We start from the raw sequence: 15,809 nt of genomic DNA on the forward strand, positions 1-15,809 counted from the left end.
ATACTTGCCTTTGCATATTATTAAATGTTAGCCTATTGACATGTTGTTGCATGTTCATCCATCTTGCATACTTGTTAAGTTACATACTTGTTTGCATGCTTGTCTTTGCATATTGTTATATGCTAGTTGCCTTGTATAGCATTGTTGCTTGCATGCTCATGTTGCATTAGTTTGCTTGCATGCTTAGGTTGCATAGTATTGTGTGCGCATCCCTTGCCTCTTGAATCAATCATGATAGAGGTTGGGGCCCTTATGTGTTTTTGTACATTTCATTTGATATCAAATTGCACACTTGGCGCCTTTGGCCATCATGCATTGAAATGCGTGATTGGTGGCCCGAGGGTCGAGAACCAAACCCCCTTGAGTTCATAACATGATAGGGAGGGTGGTCGTGCATACATTGTCTTGTAAATTCCTTGACATGCACTGTCTGTCATCTGCTGCAGCAAAAATAGAGTTCTGTAGGAACAGATAGCCGGTCGGCCCTCTTCAATGCCAGCCAGCTACCAAAGTCCAGCCGATGGCCCCACTTTTGGTCGGTGACCACTTCCTAATGGCCGGTGGTCCTATCTTTTGGCAGTGACATCCCACAATGCTGAGGGAGTAATTCAGAGGCATCTCAAGGATTTTCACAGTTCTCAGAGGTGCAGAACAGTGCAAATAGAGGCAACATGTGGCATGGCAACGGGTTTTCGAGCGAGGCGAATCGAGCATGCATCGTCCCATCATTCCGAGGCAGGGCTGCGGCCACCTCCTTTTGTAATTAATTTGTTAATTAATTAGAATTTTGTAATATTTAATTAGCCAAAGTAGTTAATTATTTATTTGGTTTGTGCTATTTATTCGGACCTTCCGAGAGAGGGCAATGTTGTAATAAGTGTGCGTGAGTCTGTGCATGTCTTCTAACCCCCACTTCTTTCTCCCTTTTACTTACCTGCTTTCAACGGTTAGTTTTAGGACACGTTTCAATTAGCATACTTATGATAGTATGTTTGCATCATTCATCTGTATTACATGCACCGGGCTCGGCGCATCATGCTAACTGCATTGTATTTCAATTCCAAGTTGAATACATGTATTGGATTATCGCACCTCATATGCCATTCTTAGGATAACCGAGCCTATCTTAGTTGCATTTTGCATGCGTTGCATTAGCCATTGCTAACATGAACTAGGATCATGCATGATTACTAACTAGTTTCTTGTTTTGGCTCGGAGTACACTGTGAGTGTTTATGTTTTAGCATCTTGCATGTATGTGAATGTTAACATGACAACATGCTTGCCATGAGGCTAATTGCTTATGTGATATAATTGCTTGAATGCCTGTGGGTGAAGGTTGGATTGCTTGAATTGGAACAATTCATTGGAATCTGTGTTTTAGCCTACTTGCGAGTAGCACCTTCAAACCGTTTTTCAAAACGAACATGAGATGTTTTGTTCCAATTCAGGCGACCCAGTTTATACTTGTATGCTGTGCGCATCACATAGTAATTCTAGGCTAATAACCGGAATAAGAGCACATATGTTTTCAAAACTCGATATCATGCTTAGTAGTGGCCGATCTTTGATCGGGCGAGCGGGGGTGCTCATAGCTGACCTTCCCCAATCGTACCCAAGTTCTCGAGCCGAGGCAACTTTGGTGATGACGGACATGTGACCTTAGGCACGAGTCAGGGTTTCCTAAATTCCTCCAAAATAAAATATTTAGGTGGCAACTCTGTATCTAGCAAAGTAGTCCATGTTCTCCACTTCTTTCAAACAAATCTGTTTTCAAAAACGATTTATCGGATTTGGACTCTTTGATGATTCATCGGTCTTGCATTGCACTCTGCGAGATTAGACACAGGACCGTGACAATTTGAGTCCGAACTGTAGTGAGCCCAAATGAACAAAACGGGATTCCCTCCCGGGACATTCGAGGACGTCTACAGTTTCTGGCGACTCCGTTGGAGATTTAGAGAAATTGACTCGAACTCATGATATCTTGTTTTGATTACACTTATGTGTCTCTTTGCATTGCATTTACATTGGTACGCCTAGGACACCGTGTTTGCAATCTGTTATTCCTGAACGATTTTCCGGAGGCTCGCTTTGAGAAGCATGCCATAAGGCTGACCGGTTACGGGCTCTGCCACGATGGGAACACAAACCTCGATTTTTACCGGGCCACCCTTTTTGACCATTCGACCTAGTGCATATCGGAATCCATAGTGACCATTCCAAACTAGGACAGGTTGTTTACTCGATTGTAGGTTGTTTCAAACCGCTGTGTGCGTAGTGAAACCCTAGCTCCTGACGAAATAGGACAGGGAAACCCTACCCCAGTATAGGGGTGTTTTGGCTCTCATTTGCTTGCTATGTACTTTTAGAGTGTGTCTTTACATAAATGCATATATCAGTTTGCAAGTCTGGGTATCAGGCCTGCGGGCATCGGTATCAGTGTTTTGAGAATTAGTTATATCTGCGGGTATCAAATTCAGTTTTGGGGCAGAATTCAGTGGAGAGCACATTCATTCAGCTTTGCTCATATCTGTTCTGGTGAGATTGGGCTGAGATGCTGCTTGTTTTCTCTTTTACTAGGGGTAGTCTTGGGAACCATAGCTTCAGAAGTCTTCGATATCCCCCAGGTACATTGGACTTGTGCTGATAGACTTTGTCAGGTCCGAGATTCAGTTCAAGGGCAATCAGTGTTCCTTTGCCAGAGGCAAGGTAAAAAGGCCAATCAGGCACAGATCATTAGTTCAACAGTCTTCGGATCAGTGATCATTATCCATCTCACTTGTGCGCAGTTGGGCTGAGATATCTGTTTCCACCTCAGAAAGGGGATACACACTTATTCAGTTAGATCAACAGTTTTCAGTTAGCATGGAAGAGATGATGCGTCAGCTCTAGGAAAGTATGAAAACCATGCAGCAGGACGCTATTCGTCAAGCAGAATTTGCCAAACAATAAGCCAAGGTCATGGCTCAACAGGCAGAGTTAATTGCCAGGTTACAACAGCAAACTGGAGCATCCGCTTCACACCAATCTCCTCTCCCACCAAGAGTGCCAATACTCGGGGAGACAGCTAATGTCCAGGAAGATACGGACATTCCAACAGGGCTGGCTCTGCCTCCAATCCTACCCCAACTATCCAAAGCACAGACTAACCTGCCGAATTCTCCCTTTGAGTTCAAGGTGGACCCCACGGCACTAAAAGTAAGCAAGCTTGAAAAGTTATTCAAGAAATCTCAGGGTGTGAAGTCCATTCCGGACATTGAGGATGGGTATACCAATTCGACCGTGACTCTGCCGGACCGATTCAAAATGCTGCATATCGACTGCTTCGACGGATCTAGAGACCCAATGGTGCACCTCCACCTGTTTTCTGATATCCTGAGGCCAATGGGTCTGACCACAGTCCAGAAGTTGTCTCTCTTCGGCCGAACCATGTCTGGGATAGCCGCAATCTGGTATGCAAAATTGGAGGACTCTGTGAAACAGAACTGGGAAGAGCTGGCTGAGGCCTTTATTGCTCAATACTCCTACAATACATAGATCGAGGTCATAACTCGTGATCTCGAAGTCACCCGCCAAGAGCCAAAGGAGAGTTTCTCAGAGTTCGTGGCGAGATGGAGAGCAAAGGCCTCAATGATGACTACAAGGCCTTCCGACAAAGATCAGATCAAGATGATTGTTCGGAATCTACATGGCAAGCTGTTGCAAAAGATGGTCGTCCTACCTCTGTTTACCTTTCCAGCCCTTCATGAAATGGGGGTTCAAATCGAGGATTCCATCAGACAAGGAATCTTTGTGGAAGATGATGAGCCTTTGCGGAAAAATGTTGTTCGCAGTTCCAATGCTACTACTGATGGTAGCACAGCTGCAAAATGCTCAGAAGTAGACTCTATCACCACTTCCCTCAATGGCCAAAAACCCGCCACTTCAAATCGGCCCCAAGCCCGAAAGTTCAATCCTCTTTACATGAGTCTCTCTCAAGCTTTGAAAAAGCTGCGAGAAGAAGGGCACCTAGAACTCCTAGAACCCCTACCCCTTCCAAATCCTCTTCCACCAAGATATTACCCAGCTAAATACTGTGCCTATCATTAACAGCACGGTCATGATACGAACCGTTACATCCGCCTCCGTCATAAGATTCAGGATCTTATTGACGAAGAGACCCTAGCTCCACCCAAAGGACCTCAGGTTAGCACTAACTCGTCGCCTGCCTACCTCAACCTCATCCATATACTACCATCCACCTTCGACCCCAGCATATACATCACCCTAGCCCATCTACCCAAGCCTGAGGTGTTCTTTCCGGAAAGCATGGACTTATGCATGATGAGTGCACCTAAACTCCAACCATCTCAAACCCGTAAACCCACTACTTCTGAGTTGATGAAAATGATTAAAGGTCTTCAAAGAACTGTGACATATCTGGCCTCCGGGACATTGGCTCCATCATCGGCCACATCACATGCTAGGAGTTTCACGACAAAAGGCTCCCCAATCTTGGGACAGGTTGTATTGGAAGAAGGCCAATCCCTTGGCGAAGTGGAGGCCAGTGGTAAGAACAAGGTAGGGGCAGACATTGATCCCCATGAACACCTTCTGTGGGCTGTGGAGGCTTTGAAAGCGGAAGGGCTAAACAAACAGCAAGTGCTCGCAGTTGTTGCAAAGATTATGGAGGATACTTTCGTCACTCAAAATGAGAGCAGTTCGAAGCAAGGGGAAAACCGGGAGAAAGGTCATCGTACTAGAAACGATCTTTTGAGCTCTAATCCTGCACTCGGAAGAGATCGACAAACCAGGCCAGCACCTGCCAATCCCTTTGCTAGTGCGTCCAGTAAAAATTCAGAAACTTTGAAGTACCAATCCCGAGGTCAGAGGGTCTTCCATGCCCTCTATATGCCTTTATCCAAAGCTCTCCAAATCCTTGTTTGACAAGGCCATCTCAAACCCCTTGAGCCTTGACCTCTCCCGAATCCTCTTCTGGCTACGCATGATGCTGCCTAGTACTGTGCCTTTCATCAACAAACCGGTCATGGCACCGACAATTGCTTTCGTCTTCGCCACGAAGTGCAAGATTTGATTGGCAACGGGGTCATTGCCACGCCAAGCTCGGCAAAGTCTATCGGCACTGGATCGGTGAACTTAGGGGATAATGTGACCATGTGATCGAGGGATGAACCACCTGCGGGCGACACTCAGTTTACTCCAGATGTGGCGTATGGCATGCACTGTTTTCAGCATTTGTGAATGCTGGTTTTTGTGCTTCCTGACTTAGGTATTGGGTCAGTCTTGTTGTTTTGTATAGAGTCAGTCTTTTTATGTTGAGTCAGTCGGGTCTGTCTTGTTGTATCGAGTCAGTCCTGTTTTGTTGAAGTCGGGTGATTCCGGGGGTGTTACCTCGGACATCACTATCTTGTTTCGTGTTTGTCTTTTTACTTTCTTTTGAGTTTGTTTCTGTCTTGGAGCTAGTAATGCCAACAGATTTGAATGAATAACAGTGATTTTCACACTCTTGTGTTTGCTTCTGCCTCGTGCTAGTTGTGCTAGAAGTTCTGAATGAGATGGCAGTATTTGACTAAAAATTGTGTCTTTTCTGTGCTTTAAAATCATTGCATTGACCTGAGTTTTTCAAAACTTTTTGAACATTGTGATAAAAACAAAGAGGAAGGAATTCCTCGGGATTTGCAAAAATTTGATCAATTGAGAGAAAGAGAGGCATGCTAAGCCCTTAATGAATGAGATCATGCTTGTTAATGTGAGTACTGAGAAGGATCCTAACTTGATCTAGATTGGTTTCACATTGTCTTCCGCACGAGCGATTAATCGCTTTCTTAAAAGATTTCAAAAAAATGTTTTGAGCAGTCTTGCGAAGACCTGGGTGGAATCGCTCTTGAGATTGTGCAGCTTAGGATCGCTCTCAGCCTCGAGACTCGACCCCTTGCTTTCAAGCCTCGAACTCGGACTCAGAAAGTTCAAAGGTCAACCATAATGTGAAGCCTGTGTGGCCAGATTTGAAACAGCCCATGAACTAGGGCCAAGGAGGTTAGAAGTAATCAAAAGAAAGCTTGCAAAGCCAAATAAGAAGCACCCCTCGAACTAGGGGCAAAAAATGTCAGATGAGCTCGAAGAGTAAAAAATGGGGTCATTGCTCAAGCTAATAAAGATCGACGAGAATGCCAAATCCCAGAAGGAAGGAAAGAAGAAAGTATTGCTGAAGGATAACCGAGCTCCTATCCACAACACTAGGGGCAAATTCAACCCCCCCATTGGATGGACTCCTGCATCGTTAGCGAATAGCAGCCATTCTCCTGGATTCAGATGACTTCAGGATCTCAAAACCATTTGACATGGACAAAGCTACACTTTTACCCTTGAGAGGCTCACTGGGCCGAAAACCTAGAAGGGCAACCCAGGCAAAAGTTAGAGCAAGAAAAAGAACAAAAAGAACAAAAAAAAAAAGAAAAAAATAAAAATGAAGAAAATGAAAAGAAAAGATGAAAAAGAAAAAAGAAATGAAAAGAAAAGAAGAACAAAGCTCGCAAGGTTGAAAACCCAGAAATGGCGGCCTTAGCAAAAGTTAGAGCGCAAAAGGAGAGGTTAATACCCGAGTGTACCTTAACCCCGAACTACGTAAGGCTTGATTCCCATCTTTGGGATACGTAGGCAACTTCATTCTGAAGTCCAACCGTAAAGCACTTCAAATTCGACTGTGTCCATGTGATGGTTCTGGTCATCTTTGTCTTCTCTGTATCCGAGAATTCGTTTGTAATCATCACTGTGAGGACTGGTTGCCATGTGCTGCGGCGCTATTCAGACTAGGGGAAACTTTCCGTTGCCATACAGTGTGCTGCGGTGCTATTCAAGCAAGGGGCAACTTTCTGTTGCCGTGCAGTGTCCTTCAGACAAGGGGCAATTTTCCATTGTTTTTGGATCTGAGGTTGTGCATCTCAAGAGTAAGTTCCGCGTTGGTCAAGCAGTGGCCATTTGCAAAAATAGTTTTACTAAGGTTGACTAATTTTCTCAAAAATTACTCTATTTTTCCAAAACTGGACCATTTCTTGGACCCAAAAAAGGAAATTTTTCAGTGCTCATAACCTGACTTGCATGATTTTAAATCAGAAAATCGAACAAGCATGTTAATCGAACTCTCATGTCGGTCAAAATTGTTTTAGTAGAAAAACCAAAACAAAAAATGGTCAAAATAATGAACTAGGGGCGCAGTTGAGTCAGGTTTTCTGTCTGTTCCCCGTTATCAACATGCTTGCCAGAAAAGGCACCGTATTTGCCAGAAAGGGCATAACTGAAGCTAATAGCAAAGGGCTGAAAGCTCTCTCATCCTCCAAGCAACTAGGTATCAAGCCAAGTGCAAAGCACGAACTGGAATGGATCAAGATATTCCACTCCCTCATCTGGATAGATCTGATCACGTCCAAACTCCCCAGCAGAGCTTGTCAACCGATGTCAGCTGCAGATTTGCTACACACCCAGTTGTAGCGCAACCCCTCTGTGGAAGAAATTCACTGTTGTGAACAAGAACAAGAATATGGTAGAATACCAAGGGCAAGAGCCCACAACTTCCTGCTTATCCATCAACCACCCAGGGGAGGGATAAAAAAATGAGAGATTGAAGAATAGAGAGATGTGCACTGAGAGAAAAAGTGAGAAAAAGGGCTTTTTTAGAAAAACAGAGCTTGAGGGCTGAGTGATGTGAGATTCACAAGTGAGAAAGGGTGGGAAACAATATTTGGAGAAACTGGCTCCTCGTGCACCGAGAGGTCTCTTGCCTTTATAACACAGCTGAGTGTTGTGTTTGTGTGTTTTTGTTTGTTTCGATTCTTGTTTTGAGTCGTTTGAGTGTCAATAGATGTGTTTAGGTTGTTTTACCTTGTTTTTCCTTTGTTGAGTTGTGTTTAGGTTGTTCTACATTTTGTTTTCCGTTGTTGAGTCATTTTGGCTGTGGTCAGTTGTAGGCTCAATACCCGGTTGAGAACCCTTTTCTCAACTCACTTTCAAAAAAATCATTTTGTGCTCAAAGCGCCATGTCATTCTCCATATTTGTGCAAAACAGAATTTTTTCTTTCATAAAACCGCAGGGTTCAACCCAGGTCATATGAGAACAGTAAAAACCAGGACCCATCTGAAGCTATGAAAGTTCTGGGCTGCAAAGCAAAAGAAAAGAGGGAAAATTTGGAGCGTCTGAGCTTGTTTCAACTTCTGCAAGTTCTGTCACTACATCCCATATGTTCGGAATGAGCTGTGTACCGAATAAACCGAGTAATGTGTTATGAGCTGTGTGTTCAGAGTGAGCAGTGTACTATTACGAGCCGTGTGTTCAAAATGACCAGAATACTGTGTTATGAGCTGTATGTTCAAAAGAAACAGAGTACAGTGTTACGGGCTGTGTGTTCAGAATGAGCAGTGTGCTGTATGAGCTGCGTGTTCAGAGTGAACAGAATACTGTGTTGATTGTTTCAAAGCCAGAATGACAATCAGATGTGCTCTTCCTGAGTACCATTCCCTGCTGGAGGCATCTTGACTATGTTTGCAATGAGGGAAAGTTATGAATATGATTAGGACGAAAAACGACATTTGTGGTTTCTACATGTAGATGTTGCTCCTTATCAGCATTTCAAAACCTTTATACTGTGAGTTGAAGGTAAGTATTCGAAGAATGCAAGAAGAGATCCCCGTCAGAGTAAAGCGGTTTACCGCCACTCACTCCATGAGGTGCTTTCTAAAGTGCCGCTTTGTCTATTTATTGCATTCCCTAAACATCATGCTCTACATTGCTTGTAACATGTACTGTATCATCGCACTTATTGCGTTTATTTGCATCTTGTGTTATCTTGTATCATTTATCCTTTTACGCCGAGCTGCGTTTAGGATTGTTGTCCTCCGGGAGTTTCTCAGGTGGCGCCGAGCACGGGCCTGATAGTTTGTTGGACCTCCTTTCACGATTTCAGCGTGGTTTGAGTGTCCCGTTCCTTACGCGATTTCAGCGTGTTTGGAATTCATCTTAGGTTGCATTGTGCGCACACCTGGGTGGTTTTTCGGACCTCTTCTCACGATTTTAGCGTGGTTAGAGTGTTCTTGTCCTCACACGATTTCAGCGTGTTTGGAATTTATCTCAGGTTGCGTTGTAGATGCGCTGGGCGGTTTATTGGACCTCCTCTCAGGATTTCAGCGTGGTTTGAGTGTCTCGTTCCTTACGCGATTTCAGCGTGTTTGGAATTTATCTCAGGACGCGTGTGCGCGGGCCTGGGCGGATTTATCTCAGGTTACGTTGTAGACGCGCTGGGCGGGTTGTTAGACCTCTTCTCACGATTTCAGCGTGGTTAGAGTGTCCATTTCCTTACACGATTTCAGCGTGTTTGGAATTCATCCCAGGTTGCGTCGTGTACGCGCTTGGGTGTTTTGTTTTCGACCTCCTCTCACGATTTCAGCGTGGTTTGAGTGTCCCTTTCCTCACACGATTTCAGCGTGTTTGGAATTTATCCCAGGTTGCGTCGTGTACGAGCTTGGGCTTTTTGTTTTCGGACCTCCTCTCACGATTTCAACGTGGTTTGAGTGTCCCATTCCTTACACGATTTCAGCGTGTTTGGAATTTATCTCAGGACGCGTGATGTGCGGGCCTGGGCGGGTTTTATCTTAGGTTGCGTTGTGCGCGCACCTGGGCGGTTTGTTTTCAGACCACTTCTCACGATTTCAGCGTGGTTAGAGTGTTCCTTTCCTCACACGATTTCAGCGTGTTTGGAATTCATCTTAGGTTGCGTTATGCGCGCACCTGGGCGGTTGTTTTCAGGCCTCTTCTCATGATTTTAGCATGGTTAGAGTGTTCTTTTTCTCACACGATTTCAGCGTGTTTGGAATTTATCTCAGGTTGCGTTGTAGACGCGCTGGGCGGTTTTTCGGGCCTCTTCTCACGATTTCAGCATGGTTAGAGTGTTCTTTTCCTCACACGATTTCAGCGTGTTTGGAATTCATCTAAGGTTGCATTGTGTACACACCTGGGCAGGTTGTTTTAGACCTCCTTTTACGATTTCAACGTGGTTTGAGTGTCCCTTTCCTCACATGATTTCAGCGTGTTTGGAATTTATCTTAGGTTATGTCGTATGCGCGCCTGATTGTTTGTTTTTCCTCCTTTCATGATTCCAGCATGGTTGGAGTATTTTCCTCTTTGCATTCACCATTGCATTTTGCATGCATTGCTTCGCGCTTTCGTGCGCATCTTACCTGTACTTGTTGATGCATTGCTCGCGCTTTCTTACACACCTTACTTGCACTTATTAGTGCATAGCATCACACTGTCTTGTGCACTCTGTGGTCTGGGAGCCTTAAATCCTGCACCTTCATTTGCACTGTCTTGTGCACTCTCCGGTCTAGGAGACCTTAAATCCTCTAAAGGTGCAATTCCTTTGGTGTTTGTCGTGCCCGAACAACTTCTGGTGGTCTAGTATAGCCACCTGCCTGTGTTAGCGGTGAGTTCCTAGGAGATCAACTGAGACGGTGGAAACTAGAGTTCGAATGGCTTATGCTTAGAACGCAAAAGTTTGGGATTTCTGAGACTAAAGTCTGGTTTAAATACCCAGGGGTATATCCTCGACTTGAAATCTGTATGGCAGCCCCATAGATTGAGATAGCATGTGTATGCGCCTCAATTCTGGATACTGAACCAACCTAGTCTGTCACCCTGTTGGAGAATAGGGAAAGCTGGGACCATGGTCAAGGAGAAAAGTAGTACCTGCGGTTCAACCGAGAAAAAGGGGAAGGTCTCCAGCAGCATGAGGTAAGTCATTGTCAATTGCCCCTGTAAGGTACCTTCACCTTTTAGCTATTACATTGCATTTTAGCCACTACATTACACTGCTTTGCATAAATCCTGAACTATCAAACCGGCTTCGCGTAGCGTATAAGTCCAATTTTCAAACCGACTTCGCGTAGCGTATAAGTCCAATTATCAAAATCTTTCTGCATATCATTTTGCATCCTGCCCCTTAACTACGCTGGTTTGATTCCTTGCAAAGGGATGCGTAGGCAGCCTGCGGGCACAACCATTTATTTTTCTATATTATGTTTGTTTGTCCATGTGACAACCCCGCCACGTATAATATTTTATATTTGGCTAATTAAGGAGATTTGGGATTTTAATTAGTCGTTATCCTAATTTAGTTTGGGATTTATGATAATTGTGGAATCTGATTCGTATATGATTCTTTTAAAGATTTATTTTGCAATTAGAAATTAAGGGTCCAAATGGCTTAAGGACGTGAAATTAAGAAGTTGAATCAATTTAATTTTTAATTACGGACCCATTTGGGAGTTTAATTAAATATTTGATTCAGTTTAGTAGAATTGAGATTCGATTACTTAGGTCTGAATTGGAGTTAATTAGGTTAATTAAATTATTAGGATTGAGAATTGTGATTATTGCGAATTAAAATTTATTTATGGGGTGTCCAATTTGAATATGTAATTTATTGACGGAAATTTGGAATCTGATTAGAAATTGAAGGCCTAAATGGTTTGAGAAATCAAAATTGATGATGACAATAAGTTTAATTTAATATTTGGAGCCTTTTGGGAGTTTGATTAAAAAAAAAAAAAATCTGATTCAGATTAATAAATTTAAATATTATTAATTGGGCTCTAAAGGAAGTCAAATTAGACTAATTAAATTAAGTGGGATTTGGGATTAGTCATGATTGATTTAATTATGTGTTAATCAAGATTTATTAAGACTAAGTGTTGCTTAGTTAAATTAATTTTGATCATACAGTAAATTGTAGAATAATCTAGAATTGGGTGTGTTTGTGGGTGTGTGTGTGTTGAGAAAATCTGGATGTGAAAAGAAGGTTGTGTGTGTGTTTATTCATTGTTTATACGTTGTATTAGATAGAGCCCATTGAATTCATTCTTTGACATTCAGGAAGAGAGCTTGAGCCGTAAAGAGAGAAAGGTCCAGAGAGAGAGAGAGAGAGAGAGAGAGAGAGAGAGAAGGAAGGAACTCAAGGCTTGAGAATTGAAGGAAGAACAAAGGAGAAGAGGGTTTTGTGGGATACCAAGAGTCAAGCAAAAAAATTGTGGAAAAATCATCATAAGGTAAGAAATTTCATCTTTTTTTTAGTATAGTTAAAATAATCTAGACATAAATTGATTCAAGATGGATTTTTAGAGGCTTAAAAATGAAGATTTGAAGATTAATTATTTAAATTGGGTTTTACATATTTTGAGTTAAAGATGATGAAATTTTTCTATTTTAGATCTATTATGATTTGGGTTTGATTGTTGAGTTTTATACTCTCAATCAGTTTCTATGAGTGTTTTACATGTAGAAAAATGATCAATTTGATGGTTGTTTTGGAGATTAAGATTTGGGTTAATCTAGGGTTTGAATGTGATGTAAAAATTGGGGATTTTGGTGTTAGGAAATTTATATGTTGAAATTGACTTGATAAATGGTAGATTGGGTATCTCTATGTTCTATGGAGGAATTTTATAAATGATTGAAGTGGTTTTACTTAAGTTGTTGAGTTTATGAAAATGTTGATTTTTGATTTTTGTAGTTAATTGATGGTGGTATTGTGCATATAAATTGATTGGATATTTAAAAAGTTTATTAGCTCAAAAAAATGTACAAAGGATGGGTGTTGTGGAGATTAGATAAGAAGTTTGTTTGGGTGACTTGAAGTTGGAGGAGTTCTTTAGCTTGTCATTCCATAGCATGTCTTATTTAGGATAAATTTTGTAGATGTTGTAATTTTCATTGAAAGTTTTTCCTTAATTTTAGATCCTATTTACCAATTATTAGGACTGGAGGGAGGCGTCTCTACACCTCTTGGGAATTAATTCGTAGAGTTTCAATCTATGCTTTTGCTAATTTGGAGGTGAGTATACTTACCATGGAAATTACCTTACCTCTATCTTTATTACAAAGTTTGAAAATAATTTTTGAATTAAAGGAAATGAATAATACATTTCATCATGATATATGTATAAAAAGAAAATCTAAAAATTTATTGAGGCCAAGGGTTGAGTTTTAATAAAGATATGATTTCATTTGTATAATGAAGCATTAATTTTTTTATGAGAATTTATTTAAGTTGAGTCTTTCAAATTTTATGATGATGATGATTGAATGACAGTGAAATGTTATGTGAGGGTATTTATTTTATTGATCATATAACCGAATATAGCCTTTGGGGCCACAAGGGCCAAAATGCTTTGGGGTCCTGGGGACTGAAATGTTTTAAGGACCATAAGGGTCGTTGTATGTATAAGGGGTCCCGGGGACCGAAACATTGAAACGAGAATTGAAGTGCTACGATGACATGAGCTATGTTCCTATGGTTATGTTTTGGGTAACGGTACCGTCACCACCTAAGTCGCGAGGTAACGCGACCCTAAGGCTATGTAGTGGATTGTATGATGGACAGGAAATCTTAATGTATTGAAAAGTTATATTTTTTGTTTACTTTCATTATCCAAATGTATTTTTTTTTCTGCCTTATGAGATTCCTTGGAAAAATCTTGATAACGTTTTATGAAAATTGTATTTCATCATTTTTATTTTTATTTTGTATAAATTTAAGTCCAATTAAGCTCTTATGTTTAGTATCTTTATTTTGAACCCTATTGGTAGGAGCAAGTTTTATAACTCCATGGTATTGGTATACTCATTGGGCTTTAGCTCATTCTTTTAAAATAATTTTTTTCAGATTCATAGACTTTTGTGTGGCTCGCCTCAACTTGGAAGACTAGAATTTTTTTGAAGGATCACAGGTGGGCATCTTGTGGTTGAGGTTTTGCTTAGGGTCATTCTAGGATGTAAGCTTACCCTTTTTTTTATGAAGGAGGTTGATTGTAAATATTGCTTATGAAGTTGGATGTATTGATGGATTCGTGATTAGTATGTATTATATTTTTTTGGAGAGGAAATGCTTGGGAACTATCTTGTAGCATGATAATACTTTTTTTGTCTTTGAATAGATCATCTCATATATGTTAGGCAATTGAAAGGTCTTATGCACTTTTGGTGATGTGGTGATGTGATGTAAGAATTATACAGGAATTGTGGTGTAAAGGTGCTATAACGTTTGAGGTGCACCCTCTTGGCAGGGTTTTGCCTTGCCAAGATTGGGTCGTTACAGTCCAAGTCTCCGGCCTTGTCAAAAATGGGTCGTCTCTGGGGTTTGACATTCACTCATGTCATTTCATGACTTCAAGCTCTGTCAAAGAAGGGAACCTGTAGACACCCCATTTTTGACCGTCCTTAAGACATGGGCACTACTGATGGTTTACTTGGTGGAGAAAGTTGAGCAGGGCAAAGGTTCAATTTCTTCGGTAAGAGGAGAGTCAAACCCTAACCTCACATCCCATTTCTTGATCAAAAGATTTTAGATCTTAAAACCCTCTCTTTCGAAATATTTTTGAAATAAAGTTCCTACAATGTCTCGAGGCTCACATTTTGTTAAATGCCGTGCTTTTCGGTAAACCGAGCCAGGACAAAGTGGAAATGAATGAAAGAGAGTTGAAATCTTTGAAAAATCTTTCAAAACACCTTGTTAGGGGTTTGGAGTTGAAGAAAAGAAGGAAGAAACCAAGTTGGGGAAGAAAATGGGCATGAACCGTTAAGAGAGAAAGTCGAGCGGTCCTCGCTAAATCAGACTTATCTGTCTATACATTTGGATTTAAGCTATGAGGCCACCACCGTTGGAAAGAAGACTTCCGGGGCTTCATTTTATGCTCAAGAATCTCCTAAAGCGAAGTCTGGACGGGGGAGATATAGTTAGTTGAAGTAGGGCATCAATCCGGTTGGACCGAATCTGCGCAGCTTCACCAAAACAGGCATAACTTTTTGCACAGTTGGAATTTTAATGCAAGGCTAGCTCCATTGGAAAGCTAACTTCTGGGGCTTCATCATAGGGATGGTCGACCACCTTGGACCTTTTGACCTGGTTGGCTAGCTCTCTGCAGCTTTGTCTTTGTGAGTTGGTTCCAGCTGTGCCAGCTGGAGGGCACAGACTGGATCCTCCATACACGTGTATGGAGGATCTTTGGCCTAGCTTCTTGGCTTCTTGGAGAATCTTTGGTCTCCTTGGTCTATAAAGGAAGCCCTCCCTCATCATTGCAAGGGTTCAGATTTTGGTGAAGGCTCATAGATACATCCCTTTTTGTATCTCTCCCTTTGAGCCCTAAAAGAGTGAGCTCTTGACCCTTTTGCATACCATCTCCTAACCTAACCCTTCCACCATCACTCTAAGCATCTTGGAGGCCGTTTTTAGAGACTAAGGTATTGGTTTTTGGGTCCAGAGGTTGCTGGTTCTTGCTGTGCCACAAGGGTAACCATTTTCTCCCCTTTTGAGCATCATTTTGATCCTTATTTTAGCCATACTTTCAAGCATATTTGAGCTTTGGTGTAAACTGAAAAAAGTCTTATTTTGAGCTTCTTAACAAGTTTGTTTAAGGTCATTTTTCTGTTGGGGGTCATCTACCCCCTTGTATTCTTGTTTTCATCTTGTTTTGAGCCATGCATTAAGGCCTTTGAAGTGAGCTTTGTTTGGCCTTCTAGCCACTAAAATCCAGTAGATTTTCAGTGGCTAGCATACTATTTTGAGCCCCAAAATCAGAGAGGGATTATCCTCTCACCCCTTGTCTTGTTTACTAGCATTGTTGGCCTATCAAAGGAGCATATGTTTATATCATTTGGAGGCTTATTTCAGGCACTTTTTAGTGACTTTTGGGACCTGCCTAGCCTTTGTCCATGGCTGGTTTGGTCCCCTTTTGTTTGCCTCTTGCATGTGTAAAGTAATCCTA

General features: G+C 41.8%; 1 long non-coding RNA gene across 1 annotated transcript; it reads left to right on the plus strand.

The window, feature by feature from the left end:
- The first annotated feature begins 11,890 nt into the window (after positions 1-11,890).
- On the plus strand, positions 11,891-14,022 carry LOC145801258 (uncharacterized). Its single transcript, XR_014342459.1, has 3 exons — positions 11,891-12,095; positions 12,805-12,880; positions 13,712-14,022. It is a non-coding gene; the product is annotated as an uncharacterized LOC145801258 (long non-coding RNA).
- Positions 14,023-15,809: the final 1,787 nt, after the last annotated feature.

Source organism: Camellia sinensis, chromosome 10 (assembly GCF_055761805.1).
Source record: "Camellia sinensis isolate YWXY chromosome 10, ASM5576180v1, whole genome shotgun sequence".
In the NCBI taxonomy this organism is placed as follows: Eukaryota; Viridiplantae; Streptophyta; class Magnoliopsida; order Ericales; family Theaceae; genus Camellia; species Camellia sinensis.